Raw genomic sequence first — 17,705 nt, 5'->3', positions numbered from 1 at the left:
GTATTAGTTTGACAGAAGTTCATTACTTTTAATGAAGCAACAACTTTTGGTTGTTTCATCATTTTCTCTTCGCACTCCGACTTTCGTGATCCCTGGAAAAAAATAAAAAATAAATAACAAGTAGCAAATAGAATGAGTAGATTTTCGCTGAGGAGTATTTACGGATTGATTCTGTAGGTTCTGGAAGGTATTACTAAATAATTTGGTTTTTTCAACTATTTTGATAGGGTAAATTGGCCACTGTAAAGAGTTTCTTAAACTGACGTTTCGAGCGTTTTCCCTTTTGTCGAAACGTCAGCTTTTTAAAACTCTTTCCGGCGGCCAATTTACCTTATCAATTCTGTTGATAAAATCAAATAATTTTATTCACAAATAGCTTAATTTATCGATCGCACCAGCTGTAAGGACACTTGTTCCTCGCACAAAAGCCACACGAATCTATCTAATTTATCTACACGTAGGCTATATTCACCCGGCCAACTGTCTACTCCCCCGCCTCCACCCCTCCCCTCACTTTTTACTGTCGCTCACCCCCTTGATACGAATTTCTTTCTCTCCCCAGCCTTCCTCTGCCATTTAAATCAAAGCTGGCGGCCATACTTGTCGCTAAGAAAATACCGAGCACTCGCTCTCCAAAACTACGCATGCTCTGCAGTGTACACAATGATAGCAAACAAAGAATACTCATGTTATAGTTTCGTATATGTATCATTGAAACAGGTTCAAAACTAAAATTGGCTTCGTCTTGCTAAAAACCACGCCGTCAACTAATTCTTTAACCCTCTCATTTCCTAACCTCGCTTTTATTCAACGATTTGGTTCCATTTCCAAAAATGTAACTGGCAGAGAAAGATGTTTTCGTATTGTAAAGAGCGCGGGACAAATAAAAAACTTCTGAGTTTTCATGAGGAATCAAACCTCAGACCGTCGGATTCCGCGCTCCGATGCAGTACCACTGAGACTTTAAAGCAAGCTAATTCATTACGAGTCCTATAATGGTGACAAGACGAGAAAACATATTTCTCGACTTCACTTCAGAATGCATCCTTTACGGTCTTTCTTATTCTGTTTACACACAAAGTAAATGATCGATTATCATCAGAGTTTTAAGTATATAATACCTTGATCTGGAGGGTTCGTCTAACGGCCTCTTTCCTTTTTTAGCCTCTGTAAGAAACTTGTCCAAATCAAAAGGATCTTCCTCTTCCTTTTCGAACTGAACTGGCCCGTCATTTCTTTTTTTAATTAATTTTTTATTTATTTTATTAAAGCATTTCTTACAAAATAGAAATTAAGAAAGATAAAATCAAAGTGCTCTGTGAGCAAACTCGTGAATTGACATGCATTTTTTTCGTGAATTGACGTGAATTTTAGACTATGTTTAATGTTATCTGGTTTAGGGAATTTTGTGGTTGATTGTCATATCTAGAGTACGAGCAGTAGTTCAGTGTTCGCTAATGTAGCAAAGAAACAAAGTAACGTTGGGATAAGAAGGCATTACAATTGAAATGATCATGCTATTACATTTGACAAGGTGGATGATGTCGTGTGTTTTAAACGTCTATCATTTTTGTTTCTGGTTCTAGAAAAGGTTGGAAGTAAATGTGGGTGAAAAGGGAAATTTACTGTCTTTCGTTGTAAATATCAGAAAATCAAGGCAGTACTGTCTTAATGAAAACATTAACGATTCCCTCTTTATCAAATGAGACAAACGGGAACGAGTTTTGAGTGATATAACTAAGCCAAGCCTGCCACCGTCATTTTGGATCTCCGCCTGGGTAGAATTAAGTCACGTGCTAGGCAACGTATAATCAATAACAAGATAGAATTTCATTTCAGGCCTATTTATAAATTTTGTGGTGTGTAACTTTCGCATTTTAGTACGTTGTATGTATGTTGAATCTTCAAATTGTCTTAAAACTTAAAAGAAAATTGTTCTTTAAAAATTCACTGAAAATCGGTAGCTAAAATTGTTTGTTTAGGTGTTATTTGATTTTCGTGTTAGCTTGTTATTTCGTCAGTCGCCGGCATCTTTTGTTGCTTCACACAGGAAAAACACACGCGACGAAACGTAATGATCAATTTTGTCCTCATCTCACGCCATATATAACAGAAAAAGCTTTTGAACATCTGTAAACTCCGAGCGCTTCGCAGTGAGTGATATTTTCAAGGAATCTTCGGATTGTTTTCAAGTTCAAGGAACGTAAATTACAATTTTATGAAAAACGAAGGTTGTTCTGTTATTTCAGTGTGAATCCTTGCATGCCTGCCAGTCGCTGGCGCCGCTTGTTGAAACTAAAACGAAAAAAAAAAACTCTTTTAAGATTATCATTGGCTTCTTTTTCACCCCACCCACTATTCTTAGCAACAAAGGTCGCCATTTCGTCTGTTTATTGCTCGCCAAAAACTATCAAATGCACTCAAAAGCCTAAAATCTAAAAAAAGTTTACAGGAATCGACCAATCGAGCGAGCGAGCAGATGGCATTCCCCACATCGTATCTATAACTCGCTCTTGCGCATGCGCGCAATTCACGAGTTAAAAAGGAGAAAAAGACAAACACACACACAGGCATACAGTACAAATAGAAGAATAGCAAGCTAAATACACACAAAGCTATTACAGCAATACAGTTACCTAGTATGCAAATTACAATGACATCACTTTAAAACTAATGATTGAAATTAATCATGACATCACTTATTAATAAAAACGCTTATTGACTTTTCCCACTTTCTAAAACGACTGTTTAATTTGTCTCTTTTCCCGGCAATATGGAGTTCAATATTGTAAACACACTTTGTCCTGGCAATAAAACCTTGAATAGAAGGTATATCATTCTGGTATTTCCGAGAGTAAATATAAAACTAACCCAGAAGCAAAATACGGTTAAACAGGAGAAAATCTTCTGCAATATCGAACTTAGCAAAAATGACATCTTCCTCTTTAAGGTTATCAGCAGAGATGTTATAATCGCGCAACTAGGAGAAGGCATGTTTCCAAAAACTAGATTATACTCTACAGGAAAAGAGTAAATGCTCTACGGATTCAACATCTGTTAGGTAGAAAGCACAGGACGGCGAATCAGCCATGCCAAAACGAAACAGTTTTTCGTTTGTAAAGACAATACGGTTTAAAATTTTAAACTGAAATTCTCTAAGTTTAGATTCTAATGTTGTGCGAAAAGAGAGCGAATAAACACTTTTCCAATTAATATCAATGTTTGAATACTTTGCAGCTAACTTTACTTTCGCAGTAGGCGTTGTTTGTTTTTTCTCCAGGAAAAGCCGGTAGATTTGCTTTGAGGAAGCAACAAGAATTGGAACCAAATTGTTACTTACTAGAATAGCAGGCGAATCCGGAAGTGGATCAATCACCGGTGCATTTGTTGCCCATTTAATTGTCAAGCGCCAACTGGCAGGCATAGAGTTAATAAGACCCATAATGAAGAAACCTTGCTCAGGATTGAGATTTTCTTTGGTTGAAAATAAATCGCAAATCTTTAAAAATCCTAAATCTGCAACATCTCTACGATACACAGATTTCTTATTAATGCAGAGAAGCTTGTTATTCGAAATAACTTCATTTGCAATTTCATGTAACAAGCTGGGCGTTTTTGCATTTACTTCTGACCACCTATCGAAACATTATTTGTAGAAACTTGGTAGATAAATACTCAATTTAGAAGTACCAAAGTTACAATGCAATATGAGCTTCCCACCAACAGGGATAGTCTTCCAAATGTTTTTTTTTACACATGTTACTCGTCTAGTACAAACCATAGAATCAGTATCAAGCATATTTAAGCCACCCTTCTCAACTTCCGATATTATTCCGTTTTACTTTATCTTTCCCATTCCAGATAAAATAGCAAAAAAGCGAGTCGGCCTCTGTCACAAGGTCTTTAGAAATTGGCAACACCGCCGCTCTTTACATAAGCTTGGGGATGGCAAAGATTTTTTTAATTGGTATTCTACTCAAGAGAGAAAGACCACGCCATTTCCACAAATTGATCGTCTTCTTAAGTGATTTCAGAGTATTCCTAAAATTCAATTCATCTCCTTGTTTAGCGTCATAGCCAAAGTAAACGCCTAGAATTTTAACAGTGTTACAAAGATTTGGCAAATCAGAATGCGGCCCCTCCCAAAGAGATCTACTATTTCCTAAAGTTAAGGCTTCGGTTTTTTCATTATTTATTTTTAAACCAGAACATTCACCAAAAGTCTTCAGCGTAACGAATAGGTTTGTATATGAACTGCTATCTTTGATAAAGCAGGTCATATCATCAGTAAGAAAGGAAAGTTTAACAGGTTCATCTCGTATCGTAATGCTCTTAATGCTACCATCTTTTCTTATCTTTATAGCTAAGGTCTCCAAAGCTATTATAAACAGGTAGTGAGAGAGCGGATTTTCCGTGCCTTACTCCCCTACGTAGTGCAAAAGGTCCTGTTGTAAAACCGTTGTTCATTACACAGCTAGAGGCGTTGTTATATAAGACCCGTAACCACTGAATAAAAGACAGACCCAAGTCAAATGCATGTAGTACTCTTAAAAGATAATTTAAATTGTGTTGTACAAGTGTTACCTTTCCGGGAGGGGGACTAACGGGATGCTCGTCGAAAATTTTGAAATTTATTCCTGAACGATACCAATTTAGGCGTGGGTCACACATTCTTTTTTACCCCTAAGAGAAAAATCTGGGTTAAAAATGATTTTTTTCCATGTTTCTTCGCGTGCAACCCTAAACGAAACCTTAAAACCCTGAAAATGTTGGCGCTTTTTCCTGAAATCCCAAAGGGAGACCAAAATCTGAAATCTACACCCCTAAGCGAGAGGACGGGTACCCCAGTTTGTTTCATAGAGGAGCCCTACCCCATAGGGCATAGGGCGTTACCCATCCACAGATTTTTGCCGTACTGTATATCAGGTCTTCATTTTCCCAGTGGCTGTAGAATCCGTGTTCTTTAGTGCCAACCGATTTTCGAGTCTCCTCGATTAACTGTGATTGCGTAGGAAAATGAAATTCAAGTTTTATTTCCGTTTTTCTTTACGCTGTAAAAAGCCGAAATCGGACTTTCAATTTCGTTTTTCAATTTTCTCCGCTAGGAAGGAAACGGAATTCAAATTCACTTTAAGCTCTCCGCTTTTCTGCTTTCTATAGCTATAAAGAAAAAACGGATCAACTCTTAGAAAAAACGGATATTAACATTCTTTTTCGTTTTTCGCATTCGTGTGGAATTTGGGAAACGCATAACAAGTCGTTTTTCGTTTTCGGTTTGTACCATTGAAACTTACAATCGATAATTTGGCGGGAATATTAGAGAAAATTTCATGAAATTGAATATTGAGTTCTTTGTCCTCGTTTGTTAGACATTTGACAATTTCTGCAGAAAATTGATGATTGATCAAGTCACTATTATCAACAATAAACAGAAAGTTCCTGTAAACACAACACCCAGTTACAGTTTATTAAATTCAAACTTTATATGTTGTTAACCCAACTGATCTAACACTTTCATCAAGAACCTAAAATCAACGTTGAATGAACAATAGCATCCTCGGGTTGAAGGCGACCACAAAGTATCTCATTCCAAACTCTAATCATAAGAAAACTAAGTCGACATGTTAGATATGTTCAAAAACGAAAAATTTCTAACACAAGTAACTTTCCCAAGATGACATTGTGATGAACTCTTTCAACCGAGCCATTGTTTTTCCCAATACATCTTTGATCACCATATAGCAGCTTAATAGTTCAGTTTTGTGACTGCTTCCTTTCTTACTATGGACAAGAAACTTAATTTATGTAACAATTTCGCAAGAGGAGCTTCTGAAAGTACTACCGAAACATTTTTTAAGCCGTTTCGAAATTGTTTCGACTGAACTAAATCTTCACCCAAGGTTCTTCGCCAGGTTGAAGGAAGCTAAGGGGGTTATAATTTCCAATTTTGCTCAAAAATGGTTGCTAATTATAACGGTGTGGGTGTGTTTTAACAGTAAATGAACATTCTGTTCTATGACATGAGACCTCATTGAAAAAGACAGCAAAAACATGTAATTAAAAAAAATTAAATACCAAATATTTTGACAAGTAACTTTTGTTTGCATTCAACGTGGATATGGTCAAATCTGTTGTGACCAGCCAGCTTCTTCCCTGTCACACTACACTGTAATTCAATTCCTCCCTTGTTCTTGGGAAGCAACCAGATTAATGCAACCTGACTAGATAAATAAAAGACTGAGTTGGATATTTTATGATAATTTATGTGTTGCTCCAAAATATTTATACTCCTCCAATAGGAGGTTTTTTTGGTTTGAACCTGCCTTCCCCCCACAAATCCTAGGTTAGCTTGAAACTTTCCTATTTGGGTTTTGAGAACCCCCTCTTCATCACAATTTACAATGATCTTCCATGGATAGGAAGGGAGGGGGGAGGGTGTGATAAGGGTATCTTATGGAAACAAGCAAATACATGTACAGCTCAAATACTGAGTTAACACAATGTTTGAATGTTTCATTCATTGTTCAATAAATATTGATTGTTATACATGTAATAAAACACATTTAATTTTTAATTTTTTTTTTGCCCAGACACTGATATTGATCCATTTTAAGTACACAATTGTAATTCTTCTCAAATTGGTTCAAGCATGATACCATTGTTCTTAGAAAGGTCTTGTTCAACAAATGAAAGAACTGTAACGGCCAACATTTTGTTATAAAACTCTTTACTTTTGTAACGACTTGAAATAGTATTAGGCCAGTCGAAAATTCGAAGCGAATTACTAAAGCTAAATGACAAGAGATGACCTGTTGCCAATCTTTTTGACAGCGACAAAATTGACTGTAAGGAGAGATAATTTGAAGTTTACCAATGAATGAAAAAATATGCATCAAAATATTTGGCTTTGTAAAGTCAATGTTACAGCAGAGTATCAGTAATAAATTTACAAAGGATTATGCAAGCTGTATAAATACATAATTATAAAGTATTTTGTATCTTAACCTTTAATGCTCATTTGAAAAGCTCTGTCTATGTTTATGCATGTTGATTCGCTCCTGTGATTGAAGGGCTACTTTATGTTGAAGATTTCACCACTAACTGATTTTTGCGTACATGACCGTACATGGAATTTATTTGCACTTGTAGTAGTATAGTCAACTGAAAAATTAAATTAATATGACAAAGAAGGTTATTACACATGTCGATTTCGATTGAAGCGACGGGAAAAATATTGTACTTACAATTTGTGTTCCATATGCGGCTAGTAAGCTTCGAAGTGCGATCTGTGGTGACACTTTTGAAATGTAAGTTGCGTAACGAACTTCTAGGTTTTTAAATAATTAGTCACCTGATCTATTTTTGCCGCGTTGCACTAAGATAATTAAATATTCACAAAAAAATGACAAAAGGCTTGAGAAATGCAAATCACATGTATATATCTGTCCTAAATGACTAACTGATGAAAAAATGTAGGCTTGTGACATACAAGATTGTAGATTTTGTGTGATCTTCCACCAGATACTGTACACTGTGTACTGTTTGTATTTGATAAAACTCTTCAACACCCTCAGTGATGTGTTGGCCATAAAAAGAATTATATTGTGGAAGGATGAAGTATGTTAGTTCACCATCAGTACAACTTATAATTAATTTAAAAAAATATGTAAAATATGGCTCATGTTAAGTTTAGTCATTGCAGGATGTTGGTGTTTCAGGTATTCAAATTTGTTTGTGTCCAGGTTTTAGTGTTAGAGTTTTGAACAAAACCTCACTGTATTTAATACATGCCCTTGTATACAGGTATGCCATCAACATGTACTCCTTGTTGGGAATATAACAGATTAGATGCATGGTTTACAATGTAGTTGTACCAGCTATATGTGTGATACATCAACTTGTGAAGCTATGACAATGCAGTTATTACTGACAGCTACGGTGGTAGGTTGGTGAAATACATACTATATCAAACAGCCTTGTCCAAGTAGACTTTGTAACCATATTTGGTAGCAAAGAATAGCTGGTCTTGTGGACTGGAATTTCTATCAGATGTGCATGGTATTTGATACCCTTGGTTATCCATCTGCCATAGTGAGAACAGTTCTGTTTTGCATGAATTCACATACCAGAATTAATCAACGGCACCAAGAGAGGTACATGTGCTGTAGATATATCATGTAGATACAAAAGAAAACCCCTGAAAATTATAGAAAAAAGATATCCACTTTCAAATGACTGAATATTGTTTAAAAATTTACTCTTAACATTGCATCAAGATGGCTTTCTGCCACAAAGGGGCATAATGAAAAAAAAAAAAAAAAAAAGCACTTACTTTAAGGGGACCTCCATCAAATAGAGGGGGGATGTTGAAATTCCTGGTAAGAAATGTGCTCATTATGCAGAAAATAACAGTCCTGAAAGGAATTTTGAAGACACTATTAATCTGTACTGACTCATAACTATGAATGAATGTCTGAAGGCTATTTTTTCTTTGTTGACATCATTAACACAGTCAAAAAATCTAAGTATTAGTAAGTTTAAATAATTTTTCATTAAACTGCTGGTCAGAGCTAGTGTAGCAATTAGCAAGTAATAGTAAGTTTAAATAATTTTTTATTAAACTGCTGGTTAGAGAGCTAGTGTAGCAATTAGCCTTATAGAGAGATATCACAAAATAATAATTATGGTCTTCAGTGTGCTTCCAGAAATTGTAAAATGTTAGAATGTTGCTGGTAATAAAAGTCTATGTATGGACTTGAAATTTCTATTAGACTAAGTACTTTATCAAGGTTAGCAATAGTAACATTATTCACAAAGCTGTGAAGGACATATAAATTGGCTTATGATCACTGTAGTATGACTCAAGTGCACCTGCAGATTTTACAAGATGTGGTATATTTGTATAAATGTGATCTGTCTGAGTATGGTAGTCTGTAGTATACTGGTTAGTCAACTGTGTATATCCTCTTTCTTTGATTCAACATTTTGTGAGAGCCTTTTGTTCTGTAGTCTGTTCCATTAGATTCACACTGAAATCGCCTAGGAGCACAACAGGAATGCTGCAGTCTGTTAATTTTGAGCTATGAAGGTGATTTAGGGCATCGATCAAGTTTGACAATTTTACATACATTTTAGAATGGTAGATATCGATCACATGAACATTTGGAATTGGATCACTAGGAACCATAATAGTAGTTTCCACATTATAGAAGTTAAACCTTTATGGAACTTCTGCACAATTCAAATCATTCTTAATGTAAACAGCAGTTCCATAGCAAGTTCTTTTTGTAGATTGATTGAAGTCGTTCCTGTAAAGCATAAATTCACAAAGCTGATATGTGTCATCTCTATCTGACAAGCAAAGCTTTGTTTCAACAAAAATGTTGATATCAGCTTTTTGAATGTTGTAATCACTTTGTACATCATCTATGTGAAGGTGGAGAGATCTAACATTCTGAAACAAGATTGTTTTTGTTTTGGGTGAAACCACAGTCTTTAATGCTGCTATTATGGCACAAGGGTAGCTTCTGTTCTCAGTCTGCTCATTTCATTTTTAACTTTCTCACTAACCTTGATTTTGTTTTCAATCAAATTAAGAATGTGCAATACAGAGCTATTTCTTACTCGGCTCAAACCAACATAATGCATGTGCTCCCTTGCTGACACTGGAAAATCAACAACTGCTTCGCCTAATGTATAACCTTGACAACGATGAATTGTCTTGGCAGCAGCAGGTCTAAGAGGAAATTGTTGTCGAAGAATGTACACTTGAGCTTTTTTATTGATTCGAAATTGTCTTGTCACTTCAAAAATTGGTGTGCAGTCTTTACTAATGTTGGTTTTCTACAAATGCATATTTTCTCTCTGCTGCTTTCTGCCTATGTCACAATTTGGGAATGATACCCAAATAATACTTGGTCTATTTGAGTTTTCAACTCCGTAGTCTACATTTTGTATACAACATTGAGCACCATTAGTGAGCCCATTAGTCACATCAATATTAGTTGTCAGGTCATATTTTGCTGCAATTGCTACTGAAACTACTGAATATAAACCCTTTTTTTTTTTTAATTTGTTTCCTCAGGTCATCTGATACATCCCCAACTATAATGTCAACAGCCTTGACTTCACCCATATCATTTTTAGAAAAAGCATACAGGACATTGTTGTGTGCATGCACTGGTGCATTTGTAGTAAATAAATGTGTTATGTTAAAAGGGTAATTATCTTCTTCAGATCTTACATTCAGAAATCTTTGTTTCAGAAGGGCTATATCATCTTTAGAGTGCTTTCCCTCTCTCAAACGATTGAGCAGCTCAGCAAATTCTTTGTCATCTTTTTGTCTCACTATTTCTGTTAATTCAAAAAGAGTGAAGTATTCTGCCCAAATGTTACTTGCTAAAGCATCATATCCAATTTGAGAATTTCCAAAGATTCACTTATCAAAAACTGGTTTTAACTGGAAAAGATCACCAACAGTTATCACGCTTATTCCACCAAATGGCTCTTTATTTCCCATTATTTTATGTAATCTTACATTCAAAAAGTTGAACATGCCACTTCCTACCATAGATATTTCATCAATGAATATGACTTTTAGTTTCTTTAGTTGTGTCCTAATGGTATTTAGTCTGTCACTGTCCAGTGTGCACTATTCAAAACCCCTATTGGCAGGTATCTTAAAGGCAGCATGTAATGTATTCCCTTTTATGTTGAATGCTGCTTTACCAGTAGGGGCTGATTTGACAACTTCCACATCATCTGGATTTTCCCCTGTAACATTATTCAGATATCTGATCAGTGCTTCATACAAAGCATTTGTAACAGTGCTTTTACCACCTCCAGCTCCCCCACTTAAGAACAACCAGAGAGGGTCATCTTTAGTTTTGATTGAATGTAAGACATGATAAAAAAAAACTGTTGTTGTTTTTCATTCAGTGAGCAGACAAGTGTGTAATAATCATCATCAGACATGCGCTTTATAACAAGTTCATCTTCATCATTAGTTCCAGGATCAAAGCAACCAAATAATTCACTAGGCTTATTTTTAATAGTGCAGTCCTGGTTATTGATATGTTCTGTGTTTGGAGCAACATTGTCAAAGTTGTCATGTTCTGCATTATTCACATCATTCATTGCTTTATCTACTATTTCTGAATGGTATTCATACTGACACCTGTTAGTGAGAATCTCATCCTTAATCTGTTCAAATTGTTCTTGGTAAGTTTGACAATTGTTTATTACATCGGTGCTTTCATTTCGCTATGGTGTATATAGCATGAGTTGCTCTCTGTAATGGTTTTCTGGGTCCCTATCTTTATGGTACCTGACAGATCGGATGATTTTAGGTTTCTTTCATCTTACTAGTTTCATACCCCCTTTAAGTAGGTATTCATTTGGTTCACATTCATGCTTAGTGACATCAGGACCACTAGGGTCATCAACGGTGTCATCATCAAAATTAGTTTCTGGAACAAAGTCATCAAGACCAGTTACTAATAGCTCAGTACTACTGTGAGCATGTTCATCTTTAATATAGTTAAACCAGGCAACAAAGTCTGCTAGGCACAACTTTTTTAACTGTTTTGGTTTCCTTTGATAGCGTTTAATGACGTTGTTGGATTCTATGTCAGCTGAATTGTCAGGCAACTCCTTCAGCTTATCTAGCTTTTTTAACAAGAATGTCCTTTCATCTGGAGGTGAAGTGCTGATAAACTGATAATCATGGGTGGATCTTCTCATTGGCATTTGTAATACAAGATACACAGCCTCTTGAGCACTTATTTCAACTGCATTTAGGAATTTATTTCTAATATGCCTAATTCTGTTTGTAATATCTTTATTACCAGATTTGACATCATCAGGTGCTTTTTCTAGAAGTTTGCTCATACCTCTTTGGCCTTTTGTAATGTAAGATAGTATGTATGTAGCACATGCATAAGGATTCAGTACATATTGGATATCCATGTTTGCTTGCCAGGCTTTGAGTAAAGCATTATCATAACTGTTGATCCTTATTTCTGATGGTGCCCTAATGTGTTACGTTTTAAGGTATGTCTTATAGCTAAGATGTAAATTTCTTTAGTTAATTGCAATTTGCTGAGAAAATCTTCAAATATGATGTCTTCACCATATTTCATGCTGTCAAGCACCTCTTTCATTTCGTCAGCATTTTCTTTTATCTTTTTCTGCTTCTGTTCATCAAAGCAGGAGTTTTCAAGAGGTGTTAGAATCATTGTCCTTGGTATTGGTAGTAATGGAAAGTTAAATCTACAAATCTTATGCCCTGCCTTCTTACATGTCTTGACATGCCTGTGCATTTGTAAGTTCACAAGCTCTTCCATTTCACTTGAAATGTTTGGTTTTTTGGCAAGTGACATACTTATCAACAAAGGTTACAATTTCTTCATATTGTGGTGCATCCTTTACTCAAAATAAACCATGAATATGTGGGCTTTCTCTTTGCTGAAATTCAATTCTGTAGAAATAATCAGCTATTTCTCCTATAGGCATTACACTGCTCTTTAAGACATAACGGATGAATAATTGAACCATGCGTTCAAAATTTCTTGCACAAGTTACAGGGTCTTTTTGTAGAAGATTTGATTTTTGTTCCCATGTCATTTGTTTGATCTCATTATCAGTGTACTCTTTTTTCTCTACAATTTTACTTAAAGTTTTAAGAAGACGAGTCCACCTTGTTTCAGCAGTTGAGAAAGAGCAAAACCATGTTGGGGCACCTAGTTGACGAATCATGGCAAACAAGTCTTTTTTGCACTTTTCAAAATAAGGTGGCGAGCCTCTTAGATTTTTTAAAACTCTGAAACCTTCATCAGGATGCACAAGCTTATTGAGATAATCCTCTGACTTTAAGTCACCAGCAGTATACTTTTCCCCCTTTGTTTTACATTTCTGAGAGAAATGCATGCACTATCTTGAATTTGCTTAATTTGCATTTTTTTTAGCTTAAAGAAAATGTTTGGCGCAGACATTGCAGCTCTTCTATCCTGACACCTAAGCTCCCACTTGCAAACTGTACCATATGATACAAGGACCTTTCTTTGATTGTTTTCAGGTCTTCGTTTTCCACAGAAAATTGTGGGGAATGATAGATATTCAGAATCTTTATCCATAAATATACCTAATGGTTTGTTTCCTTCTCCTGGCTCCTGCAAAAGTGTATCTGTAGAGCCTGAAGGGTGTTCATGAACTTCACACCAGCCATCACTATCATCTTCTATACTCCCTGCATTATCAATATCAACAGTTGAAATACTGTCTAGCAAATCCTGTGTTTTGTCCTTTTTTAACAGTTCATCAGCTTCAGCATGTAAATTAGCACTTAACGATGTTACATGGTTTTGAACAAACTCAGTCCAATCTTCATGGCCACTACATTGTAAACTTATGTCATCTAGCAATGAATTTTGCACCTCTATGCCTTCATGTTTGAATAAATCACTTGCGCCTACAAGGTATTTGACTGCATCTAACACTTTCTTTAGTCTTACATTCTGAAACTGATAATGATGCTTATACAGTAGCTGAGACGTCTTTTAAGTTTAATTGGAATTGTTTGTGATTCATTCATGAGTCTTGGCAGGCAGTGCACAGTTGAATTTACATCACTTGGAACATGAACAATATTGCCATGAATAGTCAACCGGCCCCCTTTTGGTAGTTCATGGATTTGCATAAATGGGATGCGAGGTGATACTAGTCGTTCTTCTAATGGTGTCAAATTTAGCAATTCAGGCTTCTTAGGAAAACTAATTTTATTGGCTTTAGAGCAGCAGGGTAACCTCCCTTTCTTTAGATTTAAGTCACAAGCTGTGCAAATCCATTCAGTATTATCTACACTTTTCAACCCAGTGATGCAAGATTTTAAAAGATCCTGAAAACATACTTTGTACTTGTTAACATCACATTTCACTACTGAGGACTTGTACCACAACTGGTCACAACAGCTACAGATATATTCTGGGCCACATTTAAAGTTATTGTGAAACAAATTGATCATAGAAATTACATTCTGCTCATTTTTTGGAGCTTGCAAGTCATAACTATCAGTTGTTGGTAGTGATACAGTTTGTGCATTTTGATATTTCATTTTAGCACATTGTGCAATTCAATGAACACTTATAACTGTTTTCTTAACTTTAATATAGTTTCTCTTTATTTGGCTGATGGGTTCTGAGTTTTTTACTTTTCTTTTCTTGAAACTATGGTTATTGGTTTTTTTTCTGTATTCTGGATTCTCTGCTTTCCATTTCGTAAGGAACCTTTTAGAAATTTCTTTCATGTGTTCTGGATTCTCTACTTTGCGTTTTCTCTTAGACTGTTTGTTGATTTCTCGTACGTGTTCAAGGCTGGTCATTTTTCTTTCAGTGACAGCTTTTTTCTTTTTCTCCCTAATTGTTTCAATGTTGTTGTATCTTTGCTTGGAATAAATGTTCTCCTTTTTTTTCTATATTCTGCATCAGCTCTTTTCTTTTTAATGTATTCTTTTTTGTACGCTCTGCGTCTTTCCTTTTCATTGATTAGTTTGCCTTCAATTAAAGTCTGATCTTGACCTCTTCTTTTTGACTTTGGTAAATCAGAACTACTATTTTCTACTGTAGACATGTAATGAGTTTCACCTATATGTGCAAATATGTAAATTTTTGTGCATTCACTTGTCACATTCATTGGTTGAACAATAGTCACAGGATTAAAAGTTTCATTTGATTCAGCAAAATGAATTGATAAGTTGAGACAGTTGGCCACTGCTTGAATTATAATTGCATCAGCCCATGTTCCCTGACATGACATTTTACTCAAATATGCTTGCCAAGAATGCTCAGTATTACTCTCTATCAACTGTTCCGGGTTATGCTGTTGAATGCCAAGATGTTGAATGCCAAGATTATTTACATGAAAGTGGTTATCAGGATTGCCATTGAGTTGATGTGATACTGCTCGAAAAAAGCAGTCACAACCTCCCCCAACATCAAGTGCAATTCTATTTAATACAGACAACCTGGTTTCTGGCAGGGGAATGGAGTTGGAAGCTGAGGCAACTTGTGTTGCTAATTGTGTATTTGTACTGCATTGATTTGATGGCCTAGGGTTCTCTTCAACATCACCACTTAAAGAGATCACTCTATGAGATAGATGGTAGGTTTGCAACTGATGATGTTTAAATTTCTTTAACATTCTTGCATCAACGTACATGCCAAACAATGAAGACTACTTATGTTCTAATGTTCTCAGCTGCACAAAACTGAGGTAGAAGTTTTGCCTAACAAAGTACTTTTTAGAGGATAATAGGCACTTTGATTTTGCCAGCTGTTCACTAAAGTAACAACGGTTTGCCTTAGACAGCACAAGTTTTAGCCGAGATGAACTTGGAATACATTTCTTAATGTATGATTTGGCAGCATCTCAAATTAATCTTGTCTTTCCAAAAAAAATTGATAACTTTCCTGTAAGGATTTCTGGAAGGTTCTCTTCCACGTTTCTTCCTAGAATGCAACCTACTTGTAGAAAAAAGCCTCGCCCTAGATAACCTACATGTCACTTTATCTGCATTTGAAGTATGGCTGCTCACTGAATTATCGGTAGGTATTTTTAGTAATAGTTCCTGATCAGTAAATTGTGTTAAACTCTTACCATGCTGATCATTCAAAGAGGTAATGGAATCAAATCTCTGCAAGTGTTTAGCATAGATTTGCTCAGACACGTACTTAACATGAATATTGTGTTCGTATTTGACGTTAAGTTGCTAGTATTTGGCTTTGATTTGCTGGTACTTGGCTTTGATTTGCTGTAATTTTGCTTTCATATGCTGGTATTTGGCTTTGATTTGCTCATACTTGGCTTTCATATGCTGGTATTTTGTTTACTCGCTTTTTACATAACCCCAGCGAGCAGGGGATTCGACGAACACTTCGTACGTCTCCTCGCCTTTCGATTTACCCCGGCGAGTCAAGGGTTGTTGTGATGTTTCTATCATTGAACATACAAGGGGCTCATCGCCATTGACGCAAGAATCCATTGTGCTAGAAAGGTAATTTAGTGTTAACAACTGGGTTGAAAACGTAAATTAGCCACCGTAAAGGGTAAAAAAGCTGACGTTTCGAGCGTTAGCCCTTCGTCAGAGACTGACATCGCTCTGACGAAGGGCTAACGCTCGAAACGTCAGCTTTTTTACCCTTTACGGTGGCTAATTTACGTTTTCAACCCAGTTGTTAACACTAAATTACCTGCTATACTCTCCCACCGACGCAGCACCACAGTTTCTTTAGAAACTTACCCCTTTATTCATTGTGCTAGAAAGCCGCGAACACACTATAAGCCTTCAAGCCTACACTGCACAATGTGGCGAATCCTGCGAATCAGTGTTTTATCAGGTGAACTTTACGAGTACTTACCGAAGACAACTGAACAATCGATCTAAAGCTCCCGCCGTTTTTTAAGCCTTATTTTGTATACTCATACTTATAATCAATTGCAAGCTACAGTGAGCTTAGCGCCATGTAGAGCAGCAAACCCGAACAACGAGATTAAATAGATACATAATGAAGACTTACCTGTTGTGTTCTGTAGGTTACGAAGAACGAACCATGAAAGACTCTTACTTCAAAAGAAACGATGCCAGTATATTCCCCAGGCTACATTCTGAACCATCTACGCCGAAGATCTTCGGTGTGGATCTTTGCCTTTTTCCATATAATCCTTTAAAAATCTTGGCGTACATTTAGCAAACCTTCGCCGTGACCTTTGAGTGGAATTCACCCTGCTATATTCGGCGGGCCGGGTGGTTCACTAACGCCAACAGAACACATTATGAATACAAAACTGTCGAACGTCGATACATCCAAGAAGAACCAAGAATAAAAGCTATAGCCAAAGAAAAAAACCATTTCTCAAGGAAGTCGACTCACTTCCAGTTCAAACACAACTTCTGCACGACTTCAGCACTCGCACGATGTACACTAATTTGAGCCCGCGATGGTCCGCGGGTTGATTTTCCACTGATCAGCGGCTCAACAAAGAAAAAGTTTTCATATATAAAAAAAGAAGACCTTCATCTTCTTGAAGGCTTTGATGCTTTTTTCGGTGGTTAGATTTTAAGGTTACTTTATTTCACATACGAATCACTCGCTTCTGTAATGTTCTTAATACTTCTTTACTGAGCTCAGCATAGCTACAATCCTAAAAAAATTAACTCTTCTCCCTTATATAAGGTATACTCAGTTATTCCTTCTAATCTGTCCAGACTTAAGTCCACTGTAATTCATACTACTGTACATTATTGTAATATGATCGATTCTACGACTCTACCACTTCTACTCTTCTCTTCCTTCATCCTCACTTCTTCTCTCTCGGCCTGTTCCATCCTCTCATCAGCGAAGACGAGCGAAAAAGCGAATACGCGAAAAATGGCACGCTCGTTAACTTGCAGGCAAGCTGGCGTAATCTGCAGACGTCTCCCTGGTAACCGCAACCACCGTGTTCTGCTTGCTTCAACACAGCGGTCCAACGTCTGTGCATGTGTGCAGGTTGTAATTACTACGTGGAGTGATGTCAGAAACGAGTTACACACAGCCTCACATACAAGTGAGTCGAGGTGTTTTGAAACCGTCTTTGTTTTTGGTTAAGATTAAAACGGAAAGGTGAATCAACAGGATACCCGTACTTGAATAAGTTCCGTGTTCGAAAAT

At 36.3% G+C, this 17,705-nt stretch overlaps 1 long non-coding RNA gene and 1 pseudogene across 1 annotated transcript; both read right to left on the bottom strand.

Moving 5' to 3' along the window:
* Positions 1-5,335: 5,335 nt before the first annotated feature.
* Positions 5,336-16,953, bottom strand: LOC136282254 (uncharacterized). Its single transcript, XR_010718162.1, has 3 exons — positions 16,572-16,953; positions 8,333-8,414; positions 5,336-8,197 (listed from the first exon to the last, which is right to left on the bottom strand). It is a non-coding gene; the product is annotated as an uncharacterized lncRNA (long non-coding RNA).
* Positions 10,436-11,967, bottom strand: LOC136282155 (uncharacterized; annotated as a pseudogene).
* Positions 16,954-17,705: the final 752 nt, after the last annotated feature.

The sequence above is a fragment of the Pocillopora verrucosa genome, chromosome 7, assembly GCF_036669915.1.
Source record: "Pocillopora verrucosa isolate sample1 chromosome 7, ASM3666991v2, whole genome shotgun sequence".
NCBI classification, from domain to species: domain Eukaryota; kingdom Metazoa; phylum Cnidaria; class Anthozoa; order Scleractinia; family Pocilloporidae; genus Pocillopora; species Pocillopora verrucosa.
The sequence above is the reverse complement of the archived record's forward strand: the minus strand, read 5'-3'. Positions and strand labels throughout refer to the sequence as shown.